The sequence below is a fragment of the Monodelphis domestica genome, chromosome 3 (assembly GCF_027887165.1).
Source record: "Monodelphis domestica isolate mMonDom1 chromosome 3, mMonDom1.pri, whole genome shotgun sequence".
Classification (NCBI taxonomy): domain Eukaryota; kingdom Metazoa; phylum Chordata; class Mammalia; order Didelphimorphia; family Didelphidae; genus Monodelphis; species Monodelphis domestica.
Genome location: NC_077229.1, coordinates 413,723,674 through 413,749,936, shown reverse-complemented (window position 1 = coordinate 413,749,936; position 26,263 = coordinate 413,723,674).

Genomic DNA, 26,263 nt, shown 5'->3' with positions numbered 1-26,263 from the left:
CTTCATGAGCCTCTCTCTGATGCCCACAGGCAAGTCTGGCAGCTGTTTGAACAAACTGGTCTTTATAGCCAGGCCAACACCATGGATTCTGTCTTCATTTGAGGCTCTACCTTTCCAGAAGAAGGTGTATCCAGTGATGGGTTCGCTGAGTGATCCCTCTTCTGGTAAGTGTGTTTCACCTAGGGCTGCGATGTCGATGTTATATCGTGCTAGTTCTTTACCATTTCGAGCTGTTCTTCTCTCAGGTCTTGGAGTATTCTCTCTGTCAAGTAATGTTCTGATGTTCCATGCTCCTAGTAGGAGTTTCTTTGTATTTTGTTTCTTTTGATTTTGACCGCTTAAAGGGATGACCCGCCAGCTGCTGTGTGCTGACTGGGTGTTTGTAGGGCAGGCAATGTTTGAGACACCTTTTCTAGTCCCTTCCCTTCATTAGGGTGATCAGTGCTGTCCTAGAGTGGGCTGCTCAGTCACCCAGGATGCTGTCAATTGTCCCTGCTGCCCTACAGGGCCGAGTGACCGCTGGTCGGTGGACCACCTAAGTGCAGGATCATGACTAAAACTGCCAGTGGTCACCCCACCTGTTGCGTTGCCACTCCCACATCGCCACAGTTCTTGAAGAGGGTGGACAGGGTCAGGATAGATGAGTGTGCACAAAGATACTTGTGAGTGAAAGAGATTTAAGTGGAAAAGCCGTTGCAGAGAGACAGTCCTACTCTCTCGGCATTGGAAGCCTGAGTCCAGTGGAACAAAAAATTGTTACGTCTGGAGACTTCCTCAGCTGTATTGGATGGCCGTGTTGTCTTTTGTGCTCCAACACGCCCTAAGCAGTCCACAATGCTTTGCTGCATCACCATCTCAGCCGTTGAAACTTCTTGTTGGTTTCTTCAGTCTGTTCCACCTAAGCAGTCTTCACATGCTGGGTGAGCAAAGTCCTGGTTCACCAGGGGTCGATGACCCGATGGCTATCCTCACAAGGTTTAGCCGGCCTGTTGAAGCCATTGCCCGGGGTGTGGCCACTGCCACATGCTAGCAGCTACTGGGAGCCACAAGTGAGAGCTGGGTGTCAGGTGGGGGTCAGAGGCTGGAGAGCTGCCCAAGGAGGGCATGACAAGCCCTCCATACCAGAGATACTACCTGTCCCTGAGCACCGCATACACCCCAAAGAAGGTGCCTCCTTCGAGCTGGAATTGAACCAGTGACCTAAGGATAGCTAGGTATTGTATTTCCTACAGTCCTCCACCCTACCACACTTGAGCTATCAAAGGTTGACCTATCATCCTGTAATGTCATTAATTCTATTAAAAAATAAGGCATAAACAATAACTATATTTCAGGAATTTTGCTAAGTGGTGAGAATTTTTAAAAAAATAACAAAAGCAAAAACAGTATCTGTTCTTAAAGACTTCACAATCTAATAAAAGCAATCATGAGAGAAAGAAGATAATTTGAAGATAATAAGATAAAGTTTCTAATATTGAAGATCATAGAATTCTAATTGTAGAATAGGTAATTTTAGCTGGAACTAACTTGAAGGGAGCCAGGAAAGACAAATGGTGGAGATGATTAATAAAAAAAACAACATTCTAGGCATGAAGAACATTGAGTGAATATACTTGGAATCAGGGGATGGAAAGTTTGATGTCAAGAACAAGAGGGTAAGTGTCACTGGATGACAGAGGATATAATTGGGGGAGGAGATTAGAGGATAAGAAGGCTGGATGGATATGTAGGAGAAAGCCAAGTTGTCAAAGATTTTAATGTTAGAGGATTCTCTACTTAATCATTATGATGTTATGGAAACTTTTTGTTTGTTTCTTTTTTGTAGGAAGTTGACTTGGTCAGATCTTCACCTTAGGAGGATTAATTTGACCACTTAGTGAAGGATACACTACAGTGGGGAGAGACTTGACATAAGATCAACCAGAATGCTATTGCTATATTGTAGGCCTCAAGTGATGAGGACCTTTAACAATCGGCATAGTAGTGTCAGAAAAGAGAAGAGGTCATATAAAAAAAGAAAAATATCAACAGACTTTGGCAATGTATTAGTTGTGAAATTAGAGGTTGAGAAAGAGTTATGTGTCAAGGATGATACACAGAATTTTAGTCTGAATATGAGAGAGAATGGTAATGTGCTTGAAAGTATGAGGGAAGTTCAGAAAAGAACTGAATTTGAGTAGTAGTGAAGGAAGTTTTGGAAATGAATATACAATTTGTATAGTAGGAAGCTTGAGGTGAGAGATTGGACATTTTAGGGTTTAGGGCTGCATAAGTCTACATGAAAATCCTAAGCTGTACTGCCCCACTACCTAAATAATGAAGTCACTTTCTGTCATTCTTTTGTCCAGGCAGGATAAAACTTAATCCTGGAATTTTCCTAGTGTTTTCCTTTTCTCTCTTCTGTAGCCACCAAATATTGACCTGAAGTGAATAGCTTTATGATAAATTTATTTCAAAGAATATGCAGAGAATTCCAGGAACATTACTGCTACTAGAGACTATCTAAAACACCACCTACTTACTTCCTTATCCTTATAGGGACTTCTTATTTCTGGCTATTTCAATATATGTTGAAGTCATTCTTCCTTAATTCTTTTGAGTAAGTAAATCACATATATCATTAAGCTTTAAAATGTCATGTTCACTGTGAACCTAAAAATTCTCAGACCCTACTTCATAAGGTTGGATTGTGAAACTTAAAAATTCCCAGACCCTACTTCATAAGGTTTAGTTAAGATCATTCCCCATTTTAAACAATGAAGGAACTTAGATCAGGAATGTGAGACCTGTACTCCACCCCTACTTAAGCCTGCTTTAGGGTAAGAAACTCCTTGCTGAACAATGAAAGATACTTTAACCCATACTTATAGTAAGACAAAAGTTCTTAAGCTGTGCCTATTTTTAGATCTAATACAAAAGGGTGCTAAGTACCTATAAAGGTCAGGCAACTTCTGAATTTACAAGGAGCAAAGAGGTGGGAAACTTACTCAGAGGTTTTCTGGTGTGAACTTAATAAAAAAATTTAAGCCTTCTTAGGTGTGAATTAACAAACAATGGTCTGTCCTTTGAAAAACGTCTACTGTGATTGGTAGATGGGAGAACTTAGGGGAGGTGACATAGGAGAAAATTCCCTTTATAAGGAGAGGAAAAGCTGAGTCTCAGGACAGTCAGAAGAATCTCTCTCTGGAGATGAATGGCTGGCTGAACTGGTGTCTCTGAACACTAGAATCCTTTCTTGTACAGATCTTGTGGTGAGTTATTTAAGACTGACTGATCTCTCTCTTAAGACTCAGGTCTAGGCCATGTTGGCTAAGGCCCTTCATACTTATTCTTCTCTTATTCTCTCTCACTTTCATTAATTCCTCATTTGTATTAAAATCTCTATAAAACCCAGCTGACTTAGGTATATTTTAATAATTGGGAATTTTTCCCTGGCAACCACCTTATATTTGATTTAAAACAAGACACTGTCTTGAACCACAAATTCTGCAGTCACAATTTACTCATCCACTCTTATATCTGCCACAATTTATGTCTTCCACTATTTTAATTATTACAGTTTATGGCTGACCATTTCACAACACAAATATGGTACTGGTCCCAAAATCAAGCAGGTCAAAAACATAAAAAAACTATAGATCAATATCCCTAATGAATATAGATGCAAACATTTTAAATAGGATACTAACTAAAAGACTCCAGCAAATCATCACAAGGGTTATTCACTATGACCAGGTACAATTGATTCCAGGAACACAAGGATGATTTAATATTAGCAAAACCATCCACATAATTGACCATATTAACAAGCAAACCAACGAATAACACATTATTATATCAATAGACACAGAAAAAGCCTTTGATAAGGTTCAACACCCATTCTATTTTAAAACACTAGAAAGTATAGGAATAGAAGGGCCTTTCCAAAAAATAATAAACAGTATATATCTAAAATCATCACCAAACATCATCTGCAATGGGGATAAACTAGAAGTCTTTCCAATAAGATCAGGAGTGGAACAAGGATACCCATTATCACCTCTATTATTTAACATTGTTCTAGAAACACTAGCAGTAGCAATTAGAGAAGAAAAAGAAATTGATGGTATAAAAATGGGCAATGAGTAAACCAAGCAGATAATATGATTTTCTACTTAAAGAATGCTAGAGAATGAACCAAAAATCCAGTCGAAATAATCAACAACTTTAGTAAAGTTGCAGGATACAAAATATACCACATAAGTCATCAGATTTTCTTTATATCTCCAACCAATTTCAGCAGCAAGAATTAGAAAGAGAAATCCCATTCAAAATCACCCTAGACAAAATAAAATATTTAGGAATCTATCTGCCGAGACAAACACAGGAACTATATGAACACAACTGCAAAACACTCTCAACACAATTAAAACTATATCTAAACAATTGGAAAAAACATTGATTGCTCATAGATAGGATGAGATAACATAATAAAAATGAAAATCCTGCCCAAATTAATTTACTTATTTAGTGCCATACCCATTGAACTACCAAAAATCTCTATTACTAAATTAGAAAGAACCATAACAAAGTTCATTTGGAAGAACAAAAGGTCAAGGATATCTGGGGAAATCATGAAAAAAAATGCAAAGGAAGGAGGACTTACAGTCCCGGTTCTCAAATTATACTACAAAGCAGTGGTCATCAAAACAATTTGGTACTGGATAAGAGACAGAAAGAAGGATCAGTGGAATAGACTTGGGGTAAATGACCTCAGGAAGACACTCTATGATAAGTCCAAAGATCCCAGTTTTGGGGACCAAAAGCCACTATATAGTAAAAACTGCTGGAAGACAGTATGGGAGAGATTATGTTTGGATCAGCATCTCACATCCTACTCCAAGAGAAACTCAGAATGGGTGAAGGCCTTGAACATAAAGAAGGAAAGTATAAGCAAATTAGGCGAACACAGAATTGTGTATTTGTAAGATCTTTGGGAAAGGAAAGTCTTTAAAACCAAGCAAGAGCTAGAAAAAAATCACAAAATGTAAAATCAATAATTTTGATTACATCAAATTAAAAAGGTTTTCTACAAACAAAACTAATGCATCCAATATTAGAACAGAAGCAACAAATTGGGGAACAATCTTAATTACAAAAACCTCTGACAAAGGTATAATTACTCAAATTCATGAAGAGCTAAACCAGTTGTACAAACTATCAAGCCATTCACCAATTGATAAATGGGCAAGGGACATGAATAGGCAATTTTCAGTCAAAGAAATTAAAAATATTAATAAGCACATGAAAAAGTGCTCTAAATCTCTTATAATCAGAGAAATGCAAATCAAATCAACTCTGAGGTATCTCCTCATACCTAGCAGATTGGCTAACATGACAGCAAAGGAAGGTAATGAATGCTGGAGGTGGTGTGGCAAAGTTGGGATTTTAATTCATTGCCAATGGAGTTGTGAATTGATCCAACCATTCTGGAGGGCAATTTGGAACTATGCTCAAAGGGTGCTAAAAAACTGTCTGCCCTTTGATCCAACCATAGCACTGCTGGGTTTGTACCCCAAAGAGATAATAAGGAAAAAGGCACATATAAAAATATTCATAGCTACACTCTTTGTGGTGGTAAAAAATTGGAAGATGAGGGGATGCTCTTCAATTGGGGAATGGCTGAACAAATTGTAGTATATGTTAGTGATAGAATACTATTGTGCTCAAAGGAATAATAAACTGGAGGAATTCCATGGGGACTGGAACAACCTCCAGGAAGTGATGCAGAGTGAGAGGAGCAGAACCAGGAAAACACAGAGACTGATTCACTGTGGTACAATCAAATGTAATGGACTTCTCCATTAGTGGCAATGCAGTGATACTGAACAACTTGAAGGAATCTATGAGAAAAACCATTATCCACAGTCTGAGGAAACACTATGGGAGTAAAAACACTGAAGAAAAACAATTGCTTGAATACATGGGTTGAAGGGTTATGGTTAGGGATGTAGACTCTAAATGAAAATCCTAGTGCAAACAACAACATGGAAATGGGTTCTGATCAAGGACACTATTAACACCCATTGAAATTTCATGTCAGCTGAAGAAAGGGTGGGTGTAGGGGAGAGAGGGAAATAAATTGATTATTGTAACCCAAACAATTAAAATAAAATATATAGAAAAAATAGAGATACTTTACAACCTGGGAGGTTGAAGCAATTATATTCTTTTTTTGATCAATAAGGAAGCAGAGATAGATGGAAGATTTTTGATTACCCTAACTTCACAGACCTCTTTAGTATCTGGGAGTAGATCTGAACTCACACCTTCTTGATTGCAGGGCTCTTTGTCAAGTTATGCTTCAATGTTTCATTAGATGTGTTGCTTGACTTCCAGAACTAGAAGTGAGGGAAATGTAGAGTTAAATTTCCACTTAATAAATAATAAATGGGACACACATACAAAAATAAGCAAAACAAACAAAACAAAACCTTTGTAATGATTAGATTTGTTACAAAAAATACAATGGGCTGCCTTATAGATAATTTGTCACTCCCTGGATGTCCTTATACAGAGAACCAATGATGATATATATGGGAATTTTTTTTTATTCAAAGACAGGATGGACTCAATGACCTCTGAGCTACCTTCAAATTCTAAATTTCTAGTATGCTTTCATTCATCATGAAAGAATTCAAATGCATATATTGACCAAGCATAATTACACATGCACATGATATAAACACGCATTTATGTATTGTTATTTTTACCAAAGCTTTCCTTTTAATTTCTTAGAGTTAAATTATGTGAACTATATTTAAAGGCACCAGTTTCTTAGAAGGTTTTTTTTTTTCCTTCTCCCTCTGATGGATTCCTAATTAGTATGCTTTAAATTTAGAAAGCATGAATTAATTGCTGAGAACATTTCTAAGGAGAATTGGTGCAAAAAAAAAATCACTGAAATAACAAGGTTTTCAGATGAACTGTGAAGGTGTTCAGCCAGCCCCTTTGCTCATCTTCCTGACAGGAAGAATGTAATGTATTATTTTGTTATTAATTCCCCATTTAGGGAATGATTTTTTCTTCTTTTTTGAATAATAATGTGGAAGAACAAAAACTACTAAACATAGCAACTCTGATGATATTTTTCCTTCCTGTGTGCATTCCTGCTTAACCAGATCTAAGAAGATGTCAGCATGTGACTTGTAGGAATTGGGGGGAGTGGGCAGTACCATGTTGGGTCTCTCCTTCCTGATGTTTTAGTCAGAGTCTGGAAATCAAGTACAATCTTCACTTTTAGTTCACCAGGATCTATTTAGATGCCCTCAGTGACATCTGCATGGGAACTTAAGCATTATATTGGGTGCTTTTTTTCCTGTTCCTGATGTAGTCATGTAACAAAGGCTATATTTCAGTAATAAAGAGAATAAAATTTAAACAAAATGTCTTTAATTTTGAGGCTATTTTCAACAAGTTCAAATATCTCTTTTCCTTATCTAATTTAGTATTTCTAATTCTATTAATATGCATGCATACTATTTCAATGTATGTAAACATACATTCATTTATCCATCATATGTCTGTCTATCCATCTATGCCTATCTATTTATTTGCCTATCTATCTAAAAAAATCATTAATACTTACCTTACTTTGAGGTAGCAGTTGCACAGAAGAATGAATTAATAGAACTAGAGAAAGTCTAAGGAAAAGGTACTAATTATTACATTATACTTCAGGACACAAAGATATTTATAATGGTAATTTGTTTTATTTATTTTATTCCTTTCCATCAAATTTAAAATTGGAAAATTTTCAAGTTAGTATACTACTTGCTTTTCAATACACAGTTCACTCAAAGAAGCAATTGAATCAATAAGATATTTTATTGAGACTACAATAAATAACCAAGCAATATAGAAAACATATCAAACATTTTCCAAAGGAAATATAATCTCTTTTCCTTTCTTTAAGTTATATAGTAAAAAAAAAATCATATAAAATAATTGGACCTGCAATTAGGAAGATCTGAGTTCATGTCTTATTTTGGTCATTTACTATCAACTTGCCATGTCCTTTATGAAATGGGAAAGACAAAAGAAAGTAGTGCAAAGAGAAATGGGCCAATTGATAAAGGATAACCATAAACTGACAGGAAAATCTAGCCTTAAAAATCAAGAGAAATCAAGAAACAATGAAGGCAGCATCAAAGGAATGAAGCAATATAGGAAAATATGACATATCCTATTGAAAAAACAACTGACTTAGAAAATAGAACAAGGAGAGACAATCTGAGGAGTATTGGACTATCTTAAAGCCATGATTGAGAAAAAAAACTTGGATATCATATTATAAGTAATTATGAAATATAATGGCCCAGAGATCCTCAAACAAGAAAATGAAATTGAAAGAATTCACAGATCACTTCCAGAAAGAAATCTTCCAATGACAACTTTGAGGAATATAGGAGCTAAATTCAAGAGCTTCCTAGCCAAAGGAAAAATACTAGAAGCAGGCAAAAAGAAAACATTCAAATACCATGGAGTTATGATCATAATCACACAAAACCTAATGGCTTCTACATTAAAGGACCAAAAGGCATGGAATATGATATTCAGGAATGCAAAAGATCTGGTTTTACAACCCAGAATTACCTATTCAGCAAAACTTATATATTCTCTCAAGGGGACACATGGATATTCAATATGATAGAAGATTTCCAAACATTCCTGAGGAATAAGTCAAACCTGAACAAAAAATATGAAGTCCAAAAAAAAGACATAATAGGAGCCCAAGAAATTAAATAAGAAAAAAAATTAAGAGACTCATTAATGTCAAAATGTTTATATGTCTAGATGGAAAGAGGATTTCTGTAATTCTCAAAAATTACTCTTTGTAGGGCAGAGTCAAGATGGTCATTTAGATGCAGCAAAAGTTCAGACCTCTCTGAAAACCCTTTCACATCAATCAAAAGCAAAGTGTTTCGAGGGGAAAGAGAACAAAATATAACAACAGGAAAGAGCTGGGGACCCTCCTGCTGGATTCAACTTTAATGGTATGCCAAAAAAAAGCCTGAATTCTTGAACTCTTGGGTTCAAGAGAAAGGAAGAAAGAAGGTTCCAGGACCCCTCCCCCAACTACTGTGCAGATTCTCCAGTTGTTGCTGTAATCTCTGGGCAGGCAAGGGCTCTAGTCCTGAGGGAGTACTTGCTGGAACAGCTGTGCCACGTTCAGGGTGCTGAACACAGACAGTTGGGAGACAGCTGGAGAAGAAGCACATAGAGGGCAGCTTAGTCACAACCAACAGATTTCATCTTGTCCCCCACCCCTTTTTTTGAGGTTTTGGCCTCAAAGCACATCCAACTCTACAGACCAATCCTACCCTGGTTTAATCTTAACAACAGGGCAGATAAGAAGCCTTCAGATGACAGGGAAACTCAATCTGCAACACCCCTGCCCCACTGACTCCACTGAGAGCCTTGCTGACTAAGCTCCGAGGATGAAGGTTGCAACCACTACAGAATACCTTGATAACAGAGTGGAAAGTCCAGCTCCCTTCAGCCTCCACACCTTTACCTACACCTTCAGATTCGGCTTCCAGCTGGGGAAGATATGACCTCATGATGCTTTAACAACATCAGTCTAACCTAGTCAATTAGCAGAGTAGAGAAGAAACCCCTTCAGGACAGAATAACCCAAACCTACAGATGCAGCAAATAATCAGAGGAGAAAGACTACAGCCAATGCCACAGGGGATAGAAGGAAAAAATATGAGTAAACAACAGAAAAAGAAAAAAAAGAAATCATAATTGACAGCTTCTATGCAGGTAATGAACAAAGAGCAAATGGAAGAGAGGAGGACTTAGGAACACCAAACAAAAATATGGAAACTACAGCAAATTGGACACCAGCTTTGGATATTTCAAAACCCAATTCAAAAAATAATTAAGTGAGTCTGAAGACAATTGGGAAAAGAACTGAAAAAACAAATTAAGTCATCTAGAAACACTGGGACATTCACTAAAACAAGAAAATAGAGTCTTGAAAGTCAGAATTGAACAGCTTGAAAATTGAGGCAAAGATGGTGTAAGATGAAATAAAAAGAAAAGCAAACCAGAAGGAGAAGGATGACCAAAAAGCCAGGGATGAAATTCAGTCTTTACAAACTAGACTCCAACAACTATAAGCAAATGACTTCACAAGTCAGCAAGAATCTATAAAACATAATAAAAAGAATGAAAAAAATTGAGGAAAATATGAAACACCTCTTTGACAAAAGTGCAGACCTGAAAATTAGATTCAGGAGAGACAATTTAAGGATTATTGGACTACTGTAAGATCGTGGTAAAAGAAAAATCCTTGACCTCATTCTACAGGAAATTACCCAAGAAAATTGCCCCCCACATTCTCAAACAAGAGGGAAAAGTGGAGATTGAAATAATCCACAGGTTTCCTCCTGAATTTTATTCCAAATTGACAATGCCCAGGAATGTTAGAGCAAAATTCAAGAACTAGCAGACCAAGGAAAAAATAGTACAAGCTATGAAGAAGAAGTATTCCAAGATATCACGGAGCCAAAGTTAAGATAACACAGGATCTGGCTACATCTACACTGAAGTACCAGGAAGGCATAAATTCATTTAAAATAAACAAAGTACTGGTTAATCTAATAAAAAAAGAAAAAAAGGAAATCAAATTAACAGTATCAAAGATGAAAAGTTTAATTGGTTATTTTTGGAGGTGGGATTGTATTTTTGTGTACTTTGAGCCAGTAACAGGCTCTCCACTGCAGGTGACAGTGCCAATAGTCAGCCAGAATCTGACAGAGCCTGGTCTCAGACCAGTACAAAGATAACAAAAAAAAGTAACTGGGAGTGTATTTTATTTCAAAAAGGCAAAGTTTAAGAAAGTAAGAGGTATCCCTAATATGGAAATTACGAACTAAAGTAACCCAAAGTCTAAATCCTTTGCATAAAGGATCTTCTTAGAGTTGATTATTCTATATTATCTCCCTGATATGCAAAACTGTAAAACCCAGTCCCTGTATGTCTATCCAGCCCTAAACCCTCTCTCAGTGTAATTAGAGATACTGCTCAATATCAGATCAGACAAGGATTCATGGAAAGATCCTATGTCTAGATAGACTTAGATCTCAACTTATAGACAGCTGGATGTTGACACAGGATAAAGACAGCTTTTTCAGATCTTGTTCAGGACTCAAAGCTCAAAACAATAACACAGGCATCAACAGAGAATTGTGTCATATTCCCAGGACTCAGTATCCTCACACTCCAGGATCAAATCCAGAGAGATAGACAGCCCAACAGTTTCTGAGGTTTTCTGCTTAACTCCTTTTCAAGATTCCAGAATCTTTCTCTGTTAGTCTCATGCCACTGTGTTCTGCAAATCCAAACTTATCTCTTCCTTATAAGAAAGGGAGACCTCACCTCTAAAGAAGAGGAAATTAAGGCAATCATTAAAAAAATTTCAATGAATTATATGGCAATAAATATGGCAATCTAGATGATAATGGATAAATATTTACAAAAATATAAATTGCCTAAATTAATAGAAGAAGAAATAGAATATTTAAATAATCACATATCAGAAAAAAGAAATTTAATAAGCCATCAAAGAACTCCCTAAGAAAAAATCCCCAAGGCCAGATTGATCCTCAAGTAAATTCTATCAAGCATTTAAAGAATAAATAATTCCAATAGTACACAAAATATTTGACAAAATAATCAAAGGAGTTCTAATAAATTCCTTTCATGGCACAAATATGATACTGAATCCAAAGCCAGGCAGACCAAATACAGAGAAAGAAAACTACAGACCAATCACCTTAATGAAGATAGATATAAAAATCTTAAATAGAATACTAGCCAAAAGACTCTAACAAATGATCACAAGGGTTATGCATTATGGTCAGGTGGGATTTATACCAGGAATGAAAGGATGGTTTAATATTAGGGAAACCATTCACATAATTCGACACATTAACAAGCAAATCAACAAAAATCACATGATTATCTCAATAGATGCAGAAAAAGGCTCTGACAATGTACAAAACTCATTCCTTTTGAAAATAGTAGAAAGTATAGGAATAAAAGGGAATTTCCTAAAAATAATAAGCAATATGTATTTAAAAATATCAGCAAACATCATCTGCAATGGGGATAAATTAGAAGCCTTCCCAGTAATATCAAGAGTGAAGCAAGGATCCCGTTATCACCTCTACTATTTAATTTTGAACTAAAAATGCAGGTAGTAGCAATTAGAGAAGGACAAGTAATTTAAGGGATTAAAGTAAGCAATGAGAAACTATACTAACACTCTTTGCAGATGATATGATATACTTTTTTTTTTAATTTTAATATTATTTTATTTGGTCGTTTTCATACATTATTCATTGGAAACAAAGATTGTTTTCTTTTCCTCCCCTCCCCTCCCCCCCCCCGCCTTTCCCTCTCCCATAGCCGACGCATGATTCCACTGGTTATCACATGTGTTCTTGACTCGAACCCATTTCCCTTTTGTTGGAGTTTGCATTATAGTGTTCATTTAGAGTCTCTCCTCAGTCTTATCTCCTCCAACCCTGTAGTCAAGCAGTTGCTTTTCAGCGGTGTTTTTACTCCCACAGTTTATCCTCTGCTTGTGGGTAGTATTTTTTTTTTTAGATCCCTGCAGATTGTTCAGGGATTGCATTGATACTAATGGAGAAGTCCATCACCTTCGATTGTACCACAATGTATCAGTCTCTGTGTACAATGTTTTCCTGGTCCTGCTCCTCTCGCTCTTCATTACTTCCTGGAGGTTGTTCCAGTCTCCAAGGAACTTCTCCACTTTATTATTCCTTTTAGCACAATAGTATTCCATCACCAACATATACCACAATTTGTTCAGCCATTCCCCAATTGAGGGGCATCCCCTCATTTTCCAATTTTTGGCCACCACAAAGAGCGCAGCTATGAATATTTTTGTACAAGTCTTTTTGTCCATTATCTCTTTGGGGTACAAGCCCAGCAGTGCTATGGCTGGATCAAAGGGCAGACAGTCTTTTATCGCCCTTTGGACATAGTTCCAAATTGCCCTCCAGAATGGTTGGATCAATTCACAACTCCACCAGCAATGAATTAATGTCCCCACTTTGCCACATCCCCTCCAGCATTCATTACTTTGCATAGCTGTCATGTTAGCCAATCTGCTAGGTGTGAGATGATACCTCAGAGTTGTTTTGATTTGCATCTCTCTGATTATAAGAGATGTAGAGCACTTTTTCATGTGCTTATTAATAGTTTTGATTTCTTTGGCTGAGAATTGCCTGTTCATGTCCCTTGCCCATTTGTCAATTGGAGAATGGCTTGATTTTTTGTATAATTGATTTAGTTCTTTATAAATTTTAGTAATTAAACCCTTGTCAGAGGTTTTTATGAAGATTGTTTCCCAATTTGTTGCTACCCTTCTGATTTTGGTTACATTGGTTTTGTTTGTACAAAAACTTTTTAATTTGATGTAATCCAGATTATTTATTTTGCATTTTGTAATTCTTTCTAATTCTTGCTTGGTTTTGAAGTATTTCCCTTCCCAAAGGTCTGACATGTACACTATTCTGTGTTCGCCTAATTTTCTTATAGTTTCCTTCTTTATGTTCAAGTCATTCATCCATTTTGAATTTATCTTGGTGTAGGGTGTGAGGTGTTGATCTAAGCCTAATCTTTCCCACACTGTCCTCCAATTTTCCCAACAGTTTTTATGAAATAGTGGATTTTTGTCCCAAAAGCTGGGATCGTTGGGTTTGTCGTATACTGTCTTGCTGAGGTTGCTTGCCCCCAGTCTATTCCACTGATCCTCCTTTCTGTCTCTTAGCCAGTACCAAATTGTTTTGATGACCGCTGCTTTATAATATAGTCTGAGATCTGGGACTGCAAGACCCCCTTCCTATGTATTTTTTTTCATTAATTCCCTGGATATCCTTGATCTTCTGTTCTTCCAAATGAACTTTGTTATGTTTTTTTCTAAATCAGTAAAAAAAATTTTTGGAAGTTCCATGGGTATGGCACTAAATAGATAGATGAGTTTGGGTAGGATGGTCATTTTTATTATATTGGCTCGTCCTACCCATGAGCAGTTAATGTTCTTCCAATTGTTCAAGTCTAGTTTTAGTTGTGTGGAAAGTGTTTTGTAGTTGTGTTCATATAGATCCTGTGTTTGTCTCGGGAGATAGATTCCTAAGTATTTTATTTTGTCTTGCGTAATTTTGAATGGGATTTCTCTTTCTAGTTCTTGCTGCTGAGCTGTGTTGGAATTATATAGAAATGCTGATGACTTATGTGGGATTATTTTGTATCCTGCAACTTTGCTAAAGTTGTTGATTATTTCAATTAGCTTTTTGGTTGAGTCTCTAGGATTCTTTAAGTAGGCCATCATGTCATCTGCAAAGAGTGATAATTTGGTCTCCTCCTTGCCTATTTTGATGCCTTCAATTTCTTTTTCTTCTCTAATTGCTACTGCTAGTGTTTCTAATACAATGTCAAATAATAGAGGTGATAATGGGCATCCTTGTTTCACTCCTGATCTTAATGGGAATGGATTTAGTTTATCCCCATTGCAGATGATATTAGCTGATGGTTTTAGATATATACTGTTTATTATTTTTAGGAATGACCCTTCTATTCCTATGCTTTCTAGTGTTTTTAATAGGAATGGGTGTTGTATTTTATCAAAGGCTTTTTCTGCATCTATTGAGATAATCATGTGATTCTTGTTGGTTTGCTTGTTGATGTGGTCAATTATGTGGATACTTTTCCTAATGTTGAACCAGCCCTGCATCCCTGGTATGAATCCTACTTGATCATGGTGGATGACCCTTCTAATCACTTGCTGGAGTCTTTTTGCTAGTATCCTATTTAAGATTTTTGCATCTATATTCATTAGGGAGATTGGCCTATAGTTTTCTTTCTCTGTTTTTGGCCTGCCTGGCTTTGGAATTAGTACCATGCTTGTGTCATAAAAGGAGTTTGGTAGGACTCCCTCTTTGCTTATTATGTCAAATAGTTTGTATAATATTGGGGTTAACTGTTCCCTGAATGTTTGATAGAATTCACTGGTGAATCCATCAGGCCCTGGGGATTTTATCTTAGGCAGTTCTTTGATGGCTTGATGGATTTCAATTTCTGATATGGGATTATTTAAGAAAACTATTTCTTCTTCTGTTAGTCTAGGCAATTTATATTTTTGTAAATATTCATCCATATCACCTAGGTTGGTATATTTATTGCCATATAGTTGGGCAAAGTAGTTTTTAATGATTGCCTTAATTTCCTCTTCATTTGAGGTGAGGTCCCCCTTTTCATCCTTGATGCTATTAATTTGCCTTTCTTCTTTCCTTTTTTTAATTAAATTAACCAGTACTTTGTCTATTTTGTCTGTTTTTTCAAAGTACCAGCTTCTAGTCTTGTTTATTAGCTCAATAGTTCTGTCACTTTCTATTTTATTAATTTCTTCCTTAATTTTTAGGATCTCTAGTATGGTTTTCTTCTGGGGGTTTTTAATTTGTTCATTCTCAAGTTTTTTGATTTGCATTTCCAATTCCTTGGTCTCTGTCCTCCCTAATTTGTTAATATATGCACTCAGGGATATGAATTTTCCTCTAAGTACTGCCTTGGCTGCATCCCATAAGGTTTGAAAGGATGTTTCGCCGTTGTCATTTTCTTCAACGAAATTGTTAATTGTTTCTATGATTTCTTCTCTAACTATCCGATTTTGGAGTATCATGTTATTTAATTTCCAATTAATTTTTGATTTGGGTCTCCATGTACCCTTGCCGATCAATATTTTAATTGCCTTGTGATCTGAAAAGGCTGCAGTTAATATTTCTGCTTTTCTGCATTTAAGTGCCATGTTTCTATGACCTAGTGTATGATCTATTTTTGTGAATGTGCCATGTGGTGCTGAAAAGAAGGTGTATTCTTTTTTGTCCCTATTTATTTTTCTCCATATGTCTATTAATTCTAATTTTTCTAAGATTTCATTCACCTCTTTTACCTCTTTCTTATTTATTTTTTGATTTGATTTATCTAAATTTGGTAGTGGTTGGTTCAAAGCTCCCACTAATATGGATTTACTGTCTAATTCCTCCTTCAATTCTCCTAGTTTCTCTATTAAAAATTTGGATGCTATACCATTTGGTGCATACATGTTGATTAGTGATATTTCCTCATTGTCTATACTTCCTTTTAGCAGAATATATTTACCTTCCCTGTCCCTTTTGATCAGGTCTATTTGTACTTTGGCTTTGTCAGATATCATGATTGCAACTCCTGCCTTCTTTCTATCGGTTGAGGCCCAAAAGGTCTTACTCCAACCTTTAATTCTAACCTTGTGAGTGTCAACCCGTCTCATATGTGTTTCTTGAAGAGAACATATGGTAGGGTTTTGGGTTCTAATCCAATCTGCTATTTGTCTGCGTTTTATGGGTGAGTTCATCCCATTCACGTTCAAAGTTATGATTGTTATTTGTGGATTCGCTGGCATTTTGATGTCTTCCCCTAGTTCTGACCTTTCTTCTTTAGCTTTCTCCTTTTGAACCAGTGATTTACTTTAGGTCAGTCCCCCTAGTCCCCTCCCTTGAGATGCTTCCCTTTCTAGCCCCTCCCTTTTTATGCTCCCTTCCCCTCCCCCCTCTCCTTCCCTCCCTTTTTGTACTCCCTCCCCCCTCCCCCTCCTTAATTTTCCTTTCTTTCTTGCCCTAATGGATAAGATAGAATTCAGGATCCCACTGGATCTAGATGTTCTTCCCTCTCAGATTTGATTTCACTGAGAGTAAGGTTTAAGTAATTCCACTTCACACTCTCTTCCTCTCCTTCTCATATGAGAGTTCTTCCCCTCCCCTTCCCATGTGTATCTTTATATGGGAAAGATTATTCTATTGATTCCCCCCCTATTTCTTGAAGTTAATCTTAGTATTATCGCGGTTCCCCCCTCCCTTTTCCTTTTTTTGCCCCAACTTTCCCCAAATCTTCTTAATTCCCCAATCTTTCCCTATGCATGTTTCTTCTAACTACTCTTATGATGATACAATTTATGAGAGTTACACAAAACATTTTCCCCACATATTAATATATATAATTAGATGTAAATGTAGTCCTTATAGAAGAGAGTTTGACTTAAAGAGAAAGATAAGATTTATCTCCTTTTCCCTTTCTTTCATATTTACCTTTTCATGTTTCCCTTGCTTTCTGTGCTTGGATATCGAACTTTCCACAGAGCTCTGGTCTTTTCTTAGCAAATGCTTGGAAATCTTCTATTTTGTTGAATGCCCATACTTTCCCCTGGAAGTATATAGTCAGTTTTGCTGGGTAGTTGATTCTTGGTTGGAGACCAAGCTCTCTTGCCTTTATAAATATCGTGTTCCATGCTTTGCGGTCTCTTAGTGTGTTAGCCGCTAAGTCATGTGTGATCCTTATGGGAGCCCCCTTATATCTGAAGCTCTTCTTCTTGACTTCTTGTAGGATTTTCTCCTTTACTTGGAAGCTCTTGAATTTGGCAATTACATTCCTAGGCGTTGTCTTTTGGGGATTTAGTATAGAAGGTGTTCTATGAATCCTTTCTATTTCTATTTTGCCCCCTTGCTCCAGAACGTGGGGGCAATTTTCTTTTATAATCTCCTCTAGAATAATATCCAATTTGTTGTTTACCTCTGGTTTTTCTGGGAGACCGATGATACGGAGATTTTCTCGTCTTCCTCTGTTCTCCAGGTCTGTGACCTTCTCAGTGAGATATTTTATGTTTTCTTCCAATTCATTAATTATTTGGGTTTGCTTTATTGATTCTTGCTGTTTTATCATCTCACTTTCTTCGAGGTGCTTAATTCTGGTCTTTAGGGACTGGATTTGCTTTTCAGCCTTGTCTGCCCTTCTATTGGATGCTTCGAGTTCTTTTTCCAATTGAGCAGCCTTATCTGTCAGACAGCTGATCTCTTTCTCCCATTTTTCTTTCCAGAAGGTTTCCATCTTTTGGATAAGTTCCAGTTTGAGATCTTCCAGAGCTTGTTGATAGTTTCCATTTTGGGAGGCGTGTTCTGAATTTTTTTGGATTTCCTCCTCATTCTCCTCTTTTCCTTGGGTACTTCCACCATAAAAGTTTTCAATAGTCACTTTTTTCCCTTTCTTCCTGGAGGCTTGATTTTGGGCCATGTGAGCCATCCCTTTGGTGGTTTTATTTCCCTTTCCTTTTTGGTCTGGGGTCTGGGTTATAAGAGCGGTTTTTCTGTGAATTTAGGTTGCTTCAGACTGGTTCTTCCCAGCCTCCGAGCCCAGGTATTCAGCTCCGCCCAGATAATCAGCATGCATTGTTCAGCGCAGCCCGCCCCAAGTCCAGGTCCACTGGATTCTCCAGTGAAAGCGCCCTGAGACGTTTTTTCCTGGCAGTCCCCAGATCCCAAGGACCCTGGAGTGCCCCCCCAGACAGAGATGCTCCCCACTCACTCGCTGTCCCGGTGAGCGCTCAGGTAGCTCACTCTGGTTTAGTGGGGGAGGTGGGGTGGGTGAAGGGCGGCTCAGTTCACTTTTCTGTGCAAGCTTTTCCTTCTTATTTTAGTGTGGAAATGATCAAGCCCCACGTACCTTTGCCTCTGTGGGGTACTGGGGAGTCCTTCTGTTCCTCCAAAGGTGATTTTATGCTCCTTTGATGTAGTCTATTTCGTTCGGTGCCGGGGAGAGGAAGCGTGGGGCGTCTAGATTGCAGCCATGATTACCCGGAAGTCCGATGATATGATATACTTAAAGAATCCTAAAGTATAAACCAAAAAGCTAGTGGAAATCATCAAGAACTTCATCAAAGCTGCAGGATACAAAACATACTCACATAAATTATTAGCTTTTTATATATTTCCAGCACATCTCGGTAGGAAGAGTTAAAAAGATAAATTACATTTAAAATCACCCAAGACAATATAAATTATTTGGGAATTTATCTGCCAAGACCAAGACAGCTACTATATGAACACAATCTGAGAAAACTCTCCATTCAATTCAAACTAGATTTAAACAATTCTAAAAACATTGATTGTTTAGTGTCATACCCTTTGGGCTATCAAAAAAAATTTTACTGAATTACAAAAAAATCAACAAGAAATTTCATTTGGAAGAACAGAAGATCAAGGATTTCCAGGGAACTAATGAAAAAAAATGTGTAAAAAGATGGCCTTTTAGTCCCAGATCTCAAAAGATATTATAAAGCAGTTGTCATCAGAAAAATATTGTACTGGCTAAGGGAAAGGAGGATCTGTGGAATAGACTTGGGGTAAGTGACCTCAGCAACCTCTTTTAAAAGCCCAGAGATCCAGTTTTTGGAACCAATATACACTATTTGATAAAAAAAAACTGCTGGGAAAATTGGAATACAGTATGGGAGAGATTATGTTTGGATCAACATTTCACACCCTACACCAAGGTAAACTCAGAATGGGTGAATGACCTGAATATAAAGAAGGAAACTATAAGTAAATTAGGTGAATACAGAATAGTATACTTGTCAGATGTTTGTGAAAGGAAATCCTTTAAAACCAAGCAAGAGCTAGAAAAAAAATCACAAAATATAAAATCAATAATTTTGATTACATCAAATTAAAAATTTTTATACAAACAAAACCAATGCAACAAAAATTAGAAGGGAAGCAACAAATTGGGAAACAGTTTTCATTACAAAACCTCTGACAAAGTTCTAATTACTCAAATTTATAAAGAACTAAATCAGTTTTACACAAAAATCAAGCTTTTTTCCAATTGATGGGGCAAGGGACATGAAAAGGTACTTTTCAGATAAGGAAATCAAAACTTTTAATAAGCACATGAAAAAGTGTTCTAAATCTCTTATAATCAGTGAGATGGAAATCAAAACAGCTCTGAGGTATCACCTCACATCTAGAAGATAGGCTAACATGATAGCAGTCTCAGTCAGGCTCCAGCCTCACTCCAAGGGTTTCCAAGAGGTGGGGAATAATCAGTCAAAAAAAATAACAAACTGAAGACAGCTTAATCATTATTTCCATTGGACTGCTTTGTTTCTGATAGCTTCTCCGCCATCCCCAGGCCTGGTGTTAATTATTATACCCACTTTCCTGACACACAGACACATTACCCAACACACATGTTCAAAGAGAGATAATTGGAAAAGTGATACATTAAATTTTAACAAATTACCTGAGTAATATTCTATATTCTTATATTGTGATTACAGGCAACATACAAGATAAATGATTTTTTCACAGGTGGCTTAATTTTCTCATTACCCTGTGAGAAGTTTTGAGCTTACAAACCATCAAGGAAAATTACTTATTGCTTTTAATAAAATGGAATAATTAATCAGAAGTTCTTAAAAGACAACTCAACAATTGTACCATCGAGTTTGAGGGGTTCTGGGAACACAATTAAAATTTAATATTAGACTGCTCATTTCTCAGGGTTTACTAAGGAGTTTCCCATTGGTGAGATAGTGGTTTGTGAAGTTGAGTCACTGAGGCATATTGAAGGTTGGTGTACCTGTTTCTTTTGCATGGGCCTTTATGATTGATTTGTGTGCTGGCTTCATGAGAATAAGTTTCTGTGATTGGGAAAGTTCTGAGTTTGGCTTGTAGCTACAGTTTTTCTGGGAATTATGTACCTAAGTAAAACTTAACCCATGATAGTATTTTGGGGTTGGATTTGAGGGTCTGATCTTTTGGTGATGTTTTAGAGAATTGTGGTATAGGTATTTTGCTCTAGCATTATTCCTTCTGAGGTTAGTGGGAATAATAATAATGTCAATTCCAAAGGTAAGGGACATTGAAGAGATAGGTCATGAAGGGGGCCTGAGTGGGCAATCACATCTTGCCAAGGGTCACTCTGTGGCCTCCTTAGCCACCACACATGGCTCTATCAAGGCATCTTGGCCTGATGGCTCCCAGCAGACAACAAAGGAAAGTTATGAATGCTAGAGTGGATTTGGCAAAGTTGGGACATTAATGCGCTGCTGATGAAGTTGTAAATTGATCAAACCTTTCTGGAGGGCAATTTGGAATTATGCCCAAAGGGTGCTAAAAGACTATCTGCCCTTTGATCCAGCCATAGCACTGCTGGGCTTATACCCCAAAGAGATAATAAGGAAAAAGACATGTACAAGAATATTCATATCTGCACTCTTTGTGGTAGCAAAAAATTGAAAAATGAGGGGATGCCCTTCAATTGGGGCATGGCTGAACAAATTGCAGTATATGTTGGTGATGGAATAATATTGTATTCAAAGAAATAATTACTTTTAGGAACCAGGAGGACATTTGACACAGAGACTGATACACTGTGGTACAATCGAATGTAATGGACTTCTCCATTAGTGGCATTGCAGTGATCCTGAACAACTTGAAGGGATCTATGAGAAAGAACATATCCACATCTAGAGGAAAAACTGTGGGAACAGAAACACATATGAAAAACAATTGCTTGATTCTATGGGTCAAAGGGAATATGATTGGGGATGTATACAATAAATGATCATTCTAGTACAAACATCAACAACATAGAAATGTTTATGATCAAGGACACATGTAAAACCCATTGGAATTGTGCGTCTGCTATGGAAAGAGGTGGGGCGAAGGGAGGGAGGGAAAGAATATGATTCTTGAAACCAAGGAATAATTTTCTAATTTGACTAAATAAAATTTTCAAAAAAAAAAGGGTACCAGCAAGCAAATAAATCATAACACTGGCCATGACAGGGAAAAGAAAGAAAGAAAGAAAGAAAGAAAGAAAGAAAGAAAGAAAGAAAGAAAGAAAGAAAGAAAGAAAGAAAGAAAGAAAGAAAGAAAGAAAGAAAGAAAGAAAGAAAGAAAGAAAGAAAGAAAGAAAGAAAGAAAGAAAGAAAGAAAGAAAGAAAGAAAGAAAGAAAACAATTTTTTAAAAATCTGCTGTTATACATAGTTAATTCATTATAAAATACTGAAAATTTAGTCTTTCTGTCGTGAAAGAGAATTCTTTACTCTATTGTCTATCCTGAGTTAACACTAACTTAAGTACCTCACTAGATTGTGAAGACAGTATTAACTCTCCTTTGTCTACCTTTTGATTGAATCTACACAAGCTTGAACTAGGTGGAGGAGCTTACAAACCACTTAGTGAATTCATACCTTCAACTCAATCAACTAGGATGACTATTCACTCTTCAGAAAATGAATTTAAGAAAATTGACACCCTTCGATGAGAAGTTAACCTTTAGAATGTGAAAACTTAAGCTTCAGAAGGTGAGAAGTCAATATCACAGACACTGACCTTGGACAATGCTAGACAATTTGGAAACTGTGATTTGTGAATCTTAAAATTTACTGAGACTGTACCTTAAAAGTTTTGGTTAAGCTATTCCCCATTTAAACAATGGAGGTCCTTGATCAGGAAATGTGGGAACTTTAAAATTACTCCACCCTACTCATGACAATGCCTTAGGGGAAGATAAAGTTGTAAACTCCTGATGGAACAATGAAAAGTCCCCAGCTCATACTTATAGTGAAGCAAAAACCTTAAGCTAGGTCTATTTTTTAGATCTAATACAAAAGGGTGCTAAGTGCCTATAAAGGTTAAATTAGTACCTAAAAGTTCAAGCAACTTACAAAAGGCAAGCTTATCAAAAGAGATGTGTAGTTCTCAGAAGATATAATCTACCCAGAGAATGTGAGAACTAAAGAGTGGTGAGAACTAAGAATGGGCAGTCCTGGGCAAAGCGTCTACTGTGATTGGTAGATGTGAAAATTTAGGGGAGGTGGCACAAGAGAAAATTTCTTTAAAAGGAAGGGACTTACTGAATTTGAGTTAGTTGGAGTTTGGAGTAGTTGGAGGTCAGACTAGTTGGAGTTCAGACTACTTGGAGTTCATAGTTCAGTTTGGGAGTTCGCCATGGGGGACAAATCTTGTGGTGAGTGATTAAAGACTGACTAGTCAATCTTACTATATTTCTCTTATTCTCTCTCTCTCTCTCTCTCTCTCTCTCTCTCTCTCTCTCTCTCTCTCTCTCTCTCTTCCTTTCCTTAATTCCTTCATTTGTATTAATTATAATCTCCATAAAACCCAGCTGACTTGGGTATTTTCATATTTGGGAATTTCTCCCATGATGACCACTTATTTTTTAATTTAAAACAAGACACTAAAATTATCTTTACAGTTTTGGCAATTCATAGTCTTGAAACCCACATTTTTCATGGTTACAGATTTGACCCTGTGAAGAGGAGCAGGGGAAAAAAGTCACCATAAAATCAAGCCCCAAACTCTCTCAGAGGAGATAGTCTTTGAGAAGATAGTCTGAAGAGATTGCCTTGTAGAGATAGTATTCTGACTGGGGAGAGTCTTCAAGGCAGCTTTGCTGGAGATTACTATAGCTTGGATTGTGGGCTTGGAGCTTATCTTCAATTTATATTATGACTCCTAGAGTACTTAGGTGAGTGAAAAGTTGACTCCTTTCCTAGTTTCCTAAGAGAATAGCTGCTGTCTTAGAGGAGGCTGTGGGATTACTCACCACCAGCCTTCCTGGTTGAGAGCTAATTAATCTCCACCTGGATAAAACAGATCCAGAGTAAACATTTAGGTTAATAGGATAGATAACCTTTCTAATCTCTTCATATTTCTCTACTTTATTGTTTCCTCTACATTTTGTAAATATTTGTAAATAAATTTCTGACTTGAGATATAATAAATATTGATGACAACATAATTTCATAAAATTATTGTCAACATATTAATTTTCACCTTTACACTATCTCTAGATATTACATTGTATTTAATTACTTGCTTAACTATTGTAACTCTCCCTCACAAAATTTAAAACTACCTAAAGGCAAGCACTGTTTGTTTGGGGGCATTTAATTTCCTTCCTTGTACTATGCATTGCAATAAAGCTTCTATTAATATCTTGTTTGCTTAAATTAGAGTATTGAGCAAAATAATCAGCTTAGTGTCATTCACCACAATTAAAACTCAAATTAGTTAAGACACAAAAATATCTTTTTACAGCTCTTCCTTCTTTACTATTAGTCTGCAATTGCAGAATTTTTGTGTAATCCTCAAGGATAGGAATTTGACCCCCATATTATAACTAATCTCCCCTTTTCTCTCCCAAAATCCATTCTATTTACTTTTTTCTGATAATCTTTGAAAACAGTAGTTACTAAGTAAAAATTTCCCTTATATATATAAGAAAGTCAGACATCATATAGTTGAGGACAAAACTCAAAAGAATAAAATTCTTTAGGGATTCATGGTGGATTGTTATTTAGAAGCAGTGTTACTTCCTGACTCCCCCAGAAAATATACAACCTGGACTGCCAACTGTAGAAAAGGCCAAGGCAGCCCTTTCTCTGTAGACATTTATGATTGATAAAACACTTTCCCATTTTGTAGACATACTGCCACAATCTTTATTAATTATTTATATGCATCAGTCATGTTCAATATTTTAATTTATATTTCATTAGTATATAACCTAGTTTCTAAGGTTAAATCATTGGTCAACTTCTGAATAAAAGGAGATTTTATAAAAAGGCTAGAATTTTCCTAAGAAGTAGATAGTATTTTGTAAAGCATTTAGCCCAATCCAAAGGTCATAAAACCATTATTGGTTCTATTTGTAGCTGCTGACAGCTGCCTAAGATATATTATCAACTGTCTTTTTGTTCACATGATGTTCTTAATCAATCAACAGGTTAACAAATAATCTTGAAGAGAAATAAATATTTTAAATTGTAGTAGTGAAACCAATGTCTTGATTTTAATAAAATCCTATTAATCACAAAATTCATAATCTGTCATTGAACCAAAGAATACAGATTGGAGCATAAGGTGCAAGAAGTCTGGAAATGCAGAAAGGACTTAGATTATAAAGGACTTTGGATAGTAAATAGCACTTTGTATTTTTACCTAGAGGTAATCAAAGCCATTGTTAAGGCAGAGTCAAAATGGTGGTTTAGAAGCAGCAACAGTCAATTCCTCTATGAGACCCTTCCACACCAATAAAAAACAAAGTACTTTGAGGGGGACAGAAAACCGAATATAATAATTGGACAGAGCTGGGTGTCCCTCATGCTGTATTTAACTTAAAAGGTACTTGGGGAAGGTTGAATTCTGGGGTTTAAGGAAAAGAAAGAAGGAAGGAACCTGGACCTCTCTCCCACCTACTCTTGCTACCACAGCTACTAGATGCTCTGGGCTCTGACCACAGCTGGCATGGGGGAATCTAGAGGAGAGGGACAGAGAGGATGGTAGCATGGTCACAGCTTTCAGCCACCACTCCTGTGTCTTGGTCCTTTGCTTCTAGAAGCTTTAGCCTCAAGGCACATTCAGCTCTGCAGATCAGTTCAACTGACTCAATTCAGAGTATCAATATTTCAGATAAGAATACTCTAGAGGGCAGAAAAGCTCAATTTCCAACACCCCTCCCCCACCTACTGCAATGATATCCACAATAAGAATATGGCTGACTAGGATCCCAGGGTGAGGGTTGCAACCACAATAGAATACCTTGGTACCACCGTGGGAAACTCAGGGCTCTGACTAGGCATCTGGCAGGAAGGTAGATGGCAGAAAGGAAGAGAGAAGAAATGAGAGTAACTACCTTCAGCCATCACTCCTTAACTCTTACCTTTAGCCTCTGCTGGCAACTGGGGAAGATCTGGCCTCAGGGGACATTAATTACACAAGTCAATTTCATCAGACTAATCCAGTTACTCAGCTGAACAGAGAAGAAGCCCCTTCAAGGCAGAAAAACTCAAACTCACAGATCCAGCAAAAACAGAGGAGCAAGAATACAGTCAATATGGAGAGGGAAAGGAGGAAAAAAATATAAGTAAACAACAGAAAAAAAAAGAAATAACATTCAACAGCTTCTATTAAGGTAATGAACAAAGAACAAATGGAACAGACCAGGACCAAGGAAAATCAAACAAAAGCTCAGGAACTCCAGTGAGTTGGACTCAGGCTGTGGAAAAACTCAAAAAACAATTCAAAGAGCAATTCAGAGAAGTTGAAGAGAACTGGGAAAAGAACTTAAAAAGCAAAATAGGTCATCTGGAACAGAGGGACATGAACTCAAACAGGAAAATAATGTCTTTAAAGCCAGAATTGACCATCTTGAAAGCAAATGAAAGAAAGTGAAAGATCAAAAGGAAAAGGAGAATCAAAATCCAGGGGTGAAATTCAGTCTTTAAAAGTTAGAATCAAACAACTAGAAGCAAATGACTTCACAAAGCAGCAAGAATCAATAAAACAA